This window comes from Triticum dicoccoides, chromosome 7B (genome assembly GCF_002162155.2).
Source record: "Triticum dicoccoides isolate Atlit2015 ecotype Zavitan chromosome 7B, WEW_v2.0, whole genome shotgun sequence".
NCBI classification, from domain to species: domain Eukaryota; kingdom Viridiplantae; phylum Streptophyta; class Magnoliopsida; order Poales; family Poaceae; genus Triticum; species Triticum dicoccoides.
In genome coordinates, this window is record NC_041393.1 from 718018193 (window position 1) to 718028648 (window position 10456).

Here is a 10456-nt window from a genome sequence, read left to right on the forward strand (position 1 = left end):
CCTCGCCCATCTCTGTTTCTCACCCCTGCCAATATCACTCACTCACTCATCCATTCTCCCCCTCCCACGCCATCGCAGCTTGAGGAGAACAGCCGGCTCAAGGAGGAGCTGATGCGCAAGACCCGGGAGCTCGACAGAATCGTAAGTCCATCCATCCATCCATCCCTCCCTCGCCCGTTGCCTTGCCGATGCATTGTTTCCCCAAATCAAACCCACCGAATCTGGCAATTGTGCCTACCTGGTTATTACTACTACATATGTTCTTCGCATGTTCTGATATACTTAGAATTAGTACTGATACTAATGTTACTTTTATCTACTACCACAGATACAGACATAGTAGAAACTGGCAAATGCAAGTGGAAGCTACCGAGGTGTGCAGTGGTGTTAAGAAGACTCAGGGATATGATTAGTATTAGGTTTTGAAATGTATCTGGAAGGTCATCCCTTTGATCTTCTGGTCATATAAGGGTGAGGTGTAATGGTTAGTCATCAACGCTTTGATCTTCTGGTACGTAGAAACTATCAAACTGCAGCATTTGGCAAAGGTTTGTAGAGGGAATATTGACAATACTAATATCTCTTTAGGTTTTAAGCAACACATGGCTTATTCATCACGGCAAAACTATCTATAGAACTAAAAAATGATGCGGACAATTGAAAAATCAAAAGGTCATGGATATCTTCATCTTCTTGGTCTATGCATTTATTATTGTGGCATTTAGATGCTTATTTCGTTGGTATTCCATACTTCACTTTGCACCATCACTTGATAGTTGATACTACTATATACCACGAAAAATGCATCCCCATTTTCCTTTTCAGCAATGTTTAATGTTTGTATCTTAATCCTTTTTATGTCTTTTTTTAGAAGACATGTGCAATATGTTTGACCATAATGAAACCAGGTCAAGGCCATCCTCTATTCACGGCAAAGTGCTCACTTACCTTTCACTTTCATTGTATATCTGCAAATGTTAGGCATGGACAACCTAAATAATTTGATTATGAGTATATTCTGGTTTCTTCTGCTTTGGATGAAATTATGATTTTATAGGCCCAAATAATTTTACTTCAAGATTCTCAGCTGTCCAATCACCCATAAACTTTGAGGTGGGATTTCTCTTAATTTTGTTTTAGAGGTGTACTTATTTAGAGCATTTATGTCTTCGTCTCACATCATACCTACAAGAAGTGAGTTTCTCTTAATTACATGAGAGTAAACAACAGATGATTGAATACATGGTTGAGTATGGTTGTAATCAAGCAGCTGTAGTTTACATATGAAGATGCAATTTTTCTTTTCATGTACGAGAAAGAACACCAGCTAGAACTGGCATGTCTCTTTCATGAGATGTTTATATGTTATGTTCCTTTCCACTAACATGAAATTAATTGTCTTGTCCTAATTATTTTGTACCAGGAATTTCAGCTAGAACATAGAAGTCATTAAACCTTGAGGAAAGAATTGTGTGTGTTGCAATTGCAACTGGATAATACGTGCGAGCCGGATGTATCGTCAGGTGACCAACTTGAATTGTTTTTACTGCTGTTGCATATGTGAAATGAAATTTATTCTTCTACTATGTGCTAGCCTGCAATACATGATATGCACACGTGTCACCATTGGTTCAGCATTTATTGGATGGACAACAACATAACCACAATAATAGATCTATCAGGTAATTGGCCATCTGTCTTAACCCATGTCTACTTAGAACTTATATGTCAGGTTGTGCTATCAAGTCAAGTTTTCGATTTATACTCTTGCTTCTAAATAGTTTCAACTTCCCTCTCTGCAGTTTCAGACCCCTCCTTGCTACTCTGCGTACTGTTTCTCAGGTAAATCTGCTCTTTCTTGTGTATCTCTTACATCTGTACCTATAAAAAAGAGTTCCATACTGCAGGTCTATAGACTTGAATGAAAAATATACTATGGCTTGGATTTTGCCCTGTTTTTGTACCTCCGTGCTTTTTGTAATCTTCATTCTTGTTTTCTAGACTGCACCCTGGCACTTATATGTGTATAATCTGTAGTGATTTCATGTAAAGCCTAAGTAGATCTTACATGTTTAAAAGTGTTACATTTGCCTCCTGTTTGATTCTTAAACGAATTGTTTTGGGTGTCTATTGGAGCATGTCGCTTAGTGGATTATGCATGGCAGAACTTAGATGACATTTCTGTTTAGGAGCCAATTATGTGTGGTTCATTGTTTTATTTCTTGCTGGCTTAATCCAATAGCAATAATAATGTTTTTGTAACTGATATTTGCTTTCACATTATATATTTTGTTTTTCAGCAGTACCATGCTCATGTTTGTATTTCATTGGGAAGCTATATTTTCTTTATTGAAGTTCAGAAATAATTGCTTGTGTTTCTATAATGCATTGGTTATAGGTAGGTGGATTACTGAAGTAGTTGTATTCTGGTGTCTTGATTATGACATGCTTTCATTGTTCTCATGTTTTCTTCTAATTTTCCTGTCTTGCTGGCTTGATCCAGTAACAACACCAATGCCATACAAAAGCAGTAGTAGATTAAATGGGAAGCGATTGGAGGCAGGACTCTGGTAGCGGCCACCTTGGCTGGCAGCAGGTGCGCTTGTGCTGCCACTTGAGCCTGGCCCTGGCTGATGTGGCGTCTTCACCGGTATTCCACAGGGACACACGTATACAGTGTATTTTTGTTTCCAGTAGTAATTGTTCAAGTGGAAGTCCGATGAAGTGACATAAATGGTTGAGCAATATACATGTGGCGCTACTACTGAATTAGGAGAAAGATAAATTTACCGGGTGCATTTAGAAAGGTGCCCTGTCTCAAAATAGGGAATGATATGTAGAGAAGTGTTTCCATAAATAGAGTGTCACATTTTTGTTGCTAAAATACATATAAGAACAGATTCACTGTCACATCTTTGTAGCATGGATGGTTGTTCATTAACACAAGTGTAATATTAATCAGATTTTTAATCTCCTAAAGCAAGAAGAGTATTTCGGTGGAGCATAATTTATGAAGGCAAGCTTAGTTGTGTGATTAAAAAACCTGAATTTTCTTAGCAATTACTCCCTTTTTAAACTAATATAAGATCATTTAGATCACTACTTTAGTGTTCTAAAAGATCTTATATTAGTTTACAGAGGGAGTACTCAATTATTATGTAACACTTGATTTTCTCCATCTACAACTGTGTTCTGTTTTTTTTACACTGGTGTACTGTTTTTCTTATTAATCTTTTGAAAAAAATAGTCTTTAATGATTTGGAGCAGCCTGGTTGGGTGTGACGTTTCCGAGTGGCCAAGCAAGAGCTTTTTTTTTGTCTAATACCTCTGCAGTGGCAACTTCTGGTACAATCTGCATCAACACTAGAACCACGTTCCCTACCATGGTATGGTGCTTAGCATCATCATCTGCTTCCATTTGGTGTAGTTGAGGGGTTCCAAAAGTTTGCGCTTTCAAATGCTACCTGCCGTCTCTCTGACTGGTCCTCCCATTATCTTGGTTTGCAGGATGCTGTCGTGTCTCTCGCCGGCTCTATCCTTGCCATCGCCGGGAGGGTTGTGCAGGCCACTGCTTGCGCAACTACTCTGCATGTGGACCATGCCATCGAGATAGACAAAAAGGGAAACATCGTCGACCACAATGCTGATGGGGCCCTCCCTGGTTGCCAACACCGCTGCTGCTGTCATCGCCCTCCCCGCTGCCCCACTACACACTGCCAGATAGGTCTGTATGCTTCACCCTCGCTCCCTGCTTATTGCACTCAGGATGTGTTGGTGCCATGCTTTGCCTATTTGTAATCTCCTTCTATTCTGTTGTACAATTCTTTTTGCTTATGATTTCTTATTGTAGTGTGAAATTTAATTGCTTGGGTCGTCACTGCTACGAAAATATATTTCTATATTTTAGGTCTGTTACTTTAATCTCTCTTTCTCTCTGTTTATAATGATATGAACTTCCATGTTGCTGCAAGATTGAAAAGATTCTTTTCGAACATAATCTGTGTCATGAGGGCTGAGTTACGTGTGGCTATGATATCTTTTAATTTTGGTGATCTGTGTTTTACAAAAGTTCCAATATATATATATATATATATTTATTTATTTTTCATCCTTATCAGAATAAGGATGCACCTTAAATTATATGCAATTTTCAAGACCATCATTTGGAATTTTATGCAGTTTCTTTTGATGAAAATATTTAGTTTGTTGTATAATAAGGATGCTTTTAGTTAATAACCCTTCAATACATTGGAGTTTATAAAAGGTTTCCTCATAAGAACTTGACAGCTCCGTGGCAGTGCCTCAACTGCGTGTGATAACTGGTAAATAAGCTATTCTCCAAAATAAGATTGTTGCTTAATCTGCTTACCACCTTATTTCAAATCATCTTGCTGTGGTCACGTGAAAGGATGGTGTCCGTGATCTATATCATGGAAAATATTTCCTGGAATGCCTCTAGGTACCTCCATATCTGCTCCCTCCCTACCCTCTCCATTCTATCCCCATATATATATAAAGGTTCCAAGTGTAGTAATCTGGCGTGACACGTACATAATCAGAGGATGGGTCTAGGTTTAATGCTCTATTTTCTACTCACAACCAGTAGATGAGAAACCATGTAGAAGATGTGGCATTGATGAAGTAGATTTAAAGATCAAGTTCTTTCTGGAATTTTAATTTGAGGATTAACGCAGTTGAGTTGGTTAATTATCGTACTTGCATCTCGCCTCCATGCACGTAATTTTAATGGGGTTAGTATGCTTTGTACAGACCCAAGAACAATTCCTTATAACGCTCACCATTTGTGCACTTCTTTTGGTCTTGGACAAAGGGTATGTGGAAGACTGGATTTGATATTATCCTGGAATGGCAACTGTTGGTGTGCAACTGAAGAATATATTTCATGACCGAGAGATGGTATTTGGAGAATCTTAGTTTTGATATGTACATGAATCTTCTTTTATTTTGTCGCACAACTGAAGATATGGGACTATTTGCTCTGTGTATCTCTTATAAATAAGGAAATGGACTATAGGTAAAAAAATTCTATTTTAATTATATTATGTTGTAGATGATGCATGGTTCCCGAATCTTTTTGCTTTGTACTGAACTTGATGCAAACCAGTTGTCTTATCTGGCACTGCCAATCTGGCTTTTTGAAACAAATTTTGTGATGTGCTTGCAAAATTAATTACCCTATTAACTTAGTATCCTCAGCTTACCATGTTTTTAGCATATATCTCTACTGTTTGTGATTAGTCCTAAAAGAGTGTTGTAATTTTCTTTGAATGTACAAGATTTATACATGGTGTTGTAATTTTCTCTGTATGTACAAGATTTATACACACTGGGTCACGACGCTTGGATGGGCAACACGCGCCAAGGCGTGCTTCCGTGGTCGTATGAACGCACTGAGCTTGATTCTGTATAAGTGCAAATGCTATACCTGGTTTCCTACTGACATAGTATTACGTGCTTCGGCAAAACGCTTTGACCAGCACCCTCGCGCCCTGTCCTGTTCTAGTACAAATGATGTCTGGTAAGACTTGAAGCCATACATGACGACCGAAAGGTAAAGTAGTTGCTGCCTTTGAGAGCTTATGAGCCTCAAGATTAAACTCCCTCTTCTCATGGATAAATTGCACGGAAACAAAATCAAGCGTCCTTCTCTTCAGGTCTTGAATAATAGCTGCAGACGTACCATTGTAGTTGCCTTTGAGGTGTGTGATAGTTGCGGCACAGTCAGTTGAAACTTGTATCTTCTGGTAGCCCAGATCCACCGCTAAAGACAGAGCCTCTCCACTCGCCATAGCTTCTAAAATTCCTGGATCAACCATATCAGAAACTGAGATGGCTGAGGCTCCCCGGTATGCACCTGTTTCATCTCGGCAAATAACAGCCACCGCACCACGATCGCCATTCCTACCAATAGCTGCATCAACATTTATTTTAACAAAACCCTCCGGTAGTACAGTCCATCTAGGCATATGGCGAATAACAGATGATTTTTGAACTGCTTTTTCCGCTTTCAGATTCTCCAAATCAGCGAGGTATCTCAGAATGAAGGAGTAGGTAGTTAGTGGTGACTGAAATTGTTCTTCATGAACAGCCTTCCTCCTGACCCACCATATAGACCAGAGAGAAACTAGCAGCTTCACAAACGTGTCTTGTCCCATGGAGTCCTGAAGTTCAATTAACCAAAGCTTAGCATCTCTGTGGTTGCATGCAATCATGTGTTCCACAAGCTCTTCATCTACCAAGGACCATACACACTTTACCATAGGGCATTGAACCAAAGCATGTTTCAAGGTGTCCTCTGCTGAGTTACATATTGGGCATACACTCGACTCAGTCATATTCCGATGAGCTCTAACCTCTTCTGTTGGCACCGAGTTTCTCGCAAGGCGCCAGGCGAAATTTCTCAACTTAGCTGGAACTTTCATACTCCAGAGATTCTTCCAGTGCTTCTTGTCACCCTCGGTATTAGAGTTTCCAGGAGCCTCATAGAGCCAAGCTTCTCTGGTCCTCTTAGTCTCCATTAGCAATCTATACGCTGAACGTACAGAAAAATTTCCAGACCGCTCATAGTGCCATGCCCATGTGTCAGGTCTGTTATAGGAACTCAAAGGGATTTGTAAAATTTTCTGCACATCAATTTCCTGTAGATGTTCCCTCAAAGCAGTTCTGTCCCAACTTCTAATAGAAAGATCCATCAAATCGGATACCAACTCAGGCTGGTTTTGAGACCGTGGGTGCAGCGCTCGAAGCATATGATACCTCGGGATCCAGTTCTGATTCCAAATGTGTGTGCTATGTCCGTTTCCAATTCTCCGGATTAAGCCCTGCTTCAGGACATTTGTGCCTTCAAAAATTGCTCTCCATACCTGAGAAGGATGGCTTCCAAGCTCCGCCTCAAGCAGATCTGATTGAGGGTAGTACACTGCCTTTAAAATTCTAGCACTAAGCAATTTCGAGTCTTGCAACAATCTCCATGACTGTTTTGCCAACATTGCCAAATTAAAGACCTGTATATCCCGAAAACCCAAACCACCCAAGTACTTGGCATTGTTAAAGTCTCCCAAGATACCCAAGCAACCTTTCTTTCTCCATTCCTACTGCCCCAAAAAAACTTCCTCAACATTGTATCTATATGTTTGCATAAACCACGAGGTAGCAGAAAACAAGACATTGAGAAAGTAGGTATAGCTTGAGCCACTGGTTTTATCAAAACTTCTCTCCCTGCGGACGCCATGCACTTCTCAATCCAACCTTGCACCTTGGCCCAAACTCTGTCTTTTAAATATTTGAAAACACCTTTTTTGACTTCCCAACATCAGACGGCAACCCCAGGTACCGTTCAGCCAGCGATTCATTTGGGACGTCCAGAAGATTTTTTTTATCACAGTCCTCATACTATTAGGGCAACCCTTCCCAAAAAAGATACTTGATTTTGCAAGGTTAACCCTCTGACCAGAAGCACCACAATAAGTGCGGACAACATTTCTGATAATTGTGGCCCCCTCCTCGTTTGCCTTGAACGTTAATAAGCAATCATCAGCAAATAAAAGATGATTAACATGAGGAGCAGTAGGGGCTACCACAACACCCCGAACATTCATATTCTGACTACTAGCTTTCAGTAAACATGATAGACCTTCCGCAGCTAACAGAAACAGGTATGGAGATATAGGGTCTCCCTATCTAAAGCCCCTCGAGGGTTTGAACTCGTCCATCTTCACACCGTTAACCAAAACAGAGAAAGATACCGTTGACACACAAGCCATAATTTTATTCACCCATTGTGAGTTAAATCCGAGCTAGATCATAATAGCCTCTAAATAGTTCCATTCAACGCGATCATAGACCTTCATCATATCCAACTTCAATGCACAGTGAGAATTATTTTTGCTTCTCGACCATTTCATAAAGTGGAGGCACTCATAAGCAGCAATGATGTTATCCGTAATCAGTCTACCAGGTATAAATGCGGATTGCTCATGTGAAATAATCTCCAGCAAAACTCGTTTCAACCGGTTAGCATGCACTTTAGAAATAATCTTAAAGATTACATTGCACAAACTTATTGGTCGAAACTGTGAAAGAGAGGTCGGATTCTGTACCTTAGGAATCAAAACAATGAACGTCCTATTAATGACCTCCGGAGAGTCTTCCCCATTCAGAACACGCAGTACTACCTGTTGGGGATATAACTATTTGTAAGCCGCCACGGAGGGGCCGGGTTACGCAAAGAGGATTACCTAGACAGAAGCCCAAGACCAGAGTATGAAGATGGCGGTTCATAGAGAACTTAAAGCCCACCGGCGACTTAAGGCCCGTTGTAATAAACCACCATTATAATATTACTTGTATCATAAGGTAGACTTAACTAGTGACCGAGTCGGACATTGTTTATGAGCCGGCCGGGACTCTGTAGGCCGGAGGGCATCGACCTGTGTATATAAGGGGACGACCCGCTGGCGGCTTAGGTCAAGAAACAACTGATCGAGAGCCAGGCATAGCGTATCTCGCTCCCTGGTCATCGAAACATCAATACCAACCCAACTAGACGTAGGCCTTACCTTCACCGTAAGGGGCCGAACTAGTATAAACCCTCTCGTGTCCTTTGTCCCGATTAACCCCTTCAAGCTTCCTAGTTGCGATGGCTCCACAACTAAGTCCTTTCACGAGGACATCTGACGTGACAATTCCACGACAGTTGGCACCCACCATGGGGCCAGCGCACGGTGGATTTGAGTTCTTGAAAGGCAACTTCGAAGGGCTCAAGGGATACGTAGTGGGCCGGATGACCAAGAGTCGTCGCGGCAAGATCTACATCGACGACGAAGGCTGGGCCCCCGACGCCGGCTCAATTGAGTACGGGTACCGGGTCCCCTCCGGAGGGATCCACGTCTTCATCGGCCGGATTGGTGAGCCGGGGCCTGAGCCGGACAACTGCACCGACCTCGTCGAGACGGCTCAGCGTGCGAAACCCGCCTGAGTTCAACCCGGCATGAAGCATGTCTTTGTGGGCTGCGTCCACGGAGAAGAGCTTTCTGAAGGTCCTGAAGATGGTGGTGAGATGGCCGTCCGCTCTGACGGTGATTCGTCCACCGGCTCAACAGATTCTTTGTATCAAGTTCAAGACGGTGCGCTCAGGGGCTGTTCCGATGGCCTTAGTATTCCGGATCTCTGCGAGTCGCCAAATTGGGCAGGAGTCTTCATGGCTGGGACTCAACCCGGACAAAACTCTACAGCCGCGGCCGCAATCACCTCCGGGTTAGGAGTAGCCGAGGCAGGAGGCCCTCTGCACCCGCCGGCTCAAGTACTGATAGACCTCCTGGACAAGCTTACAACCCTGTTAACCACCACAGTCATCCCTGCAAACAAAGATGAGCATGACGCGGAGGTAGCACAGGTACGTGAGGAGATAGCTCAGGCCAAGGAAGCCTTAGCAGCTGAGGACACTAGGCTAGCTACGGAGCGGGCGGCTCTCGACGCCCGGGCACAGCGGTTGCAGTCAGAGGCTTACAACTCACAATGAGTTTAAACGCGTCCAATGAAGTAATGAGGAGGAGACACCAGAAGACTCAATCCCGGTTGCCTCCGAATTATGATCCTAGGGTTCTTTTTGCTACACCTGGAGCCGGCCCAAGTAACCCGCCTAATGCTAATCAGTTTATGACACCCGGCGCGGGAGGACCGGCTCAATGTCAGGAGATGCCACCTCATCACATGAGCACGGCACCGCCGCGTTATGTGCCAATACCGGAGGGTCACTTTTCCAACCCCATGGAGAATTTAATCGCAACATCGGCGCATCTGGCGGCTCTTTCAATGGATGGTGATGATCCAACAGCGGTGGAGACCCGGAGGATCAGGGAACTTGTCCAGACGGTTCTGGCTCAGCAAGAGACCTATTCTTACAGCCGGGATAGAATTCATTCAACCCCTCCACCTTGGTTAATGCCGCCTCGTCAGAACCGGAGTCAGAGTTACAGCAGGCACATAGGATCTGAAGTTTTGTCACGCGACGTCCAACGCCGTGAACAACGTGGAGGCTATAACCTGGTGCAAGATCGAGTACGTCGGGAGAAAGAGCGAGCGGAATATCCAACGCCTTCTACTGAGATGGGAAAAGCTACCAGAGCCGGTGGTTTTTCTTGTTTGGTACCGGCTTTGCGCAAATGTGCGCCTGCCCAAAGATTTCAAGGGACCTCGAAAGATGCCGAATTACACGGCCGACTTACAGCCTGAAGCATGGATCGAGAATTATGAGATGGCCATGGAACTGTTAGAGGTCGGTGACGCGGCAATGGCTAAATACTTCACCATGATGTTAGACGGAACGACCCGGTCTTGGCTAAAAGGTTTGCCACCTAATTCCATTGGTTCGTGGGAGGAGTTAAAGGCCCGTTTCATCCGGAACTTCAAAGACACCTGTAAGCAATCTATGACG

The 10456-nt window shown here is 43.0% G+C and overlaps 1 long non-coding RNA gene across 6 annotated transcripts; it reads left to right on the forward strand.

Annotated features, from left to right (window-relative positions):
* The first annotated feature begins 11 nt into the window (after window positions 1–11).
* On the forward strand, window positions 12–5070 carry LOC119338416. Of its 6 annotated transcripts, none has more exons than XR_005163976.1 (7): window positions 12–141; window positions 329–1523; window positions 1595–1682; window positions 1803–1842; window positions 2504–3386; window positions 3508–3724; window positions 4771–5070. It is a non-coding gene; the product is annotated as an uncharacterized LOC119338416 (long non-coding RNA). The 6 variants fall into 6 exon arrangements; XR_005163974.1 differs by having other exon boundaries at window positions 4832–5070; XR_005163977.1 differs by having other exon boundaries at window positions 2504–2650; window positions 3334–3386; window positions 3508–5070.
* Window positions 5071–10456: the final 5386 nt, after the last annotated feature.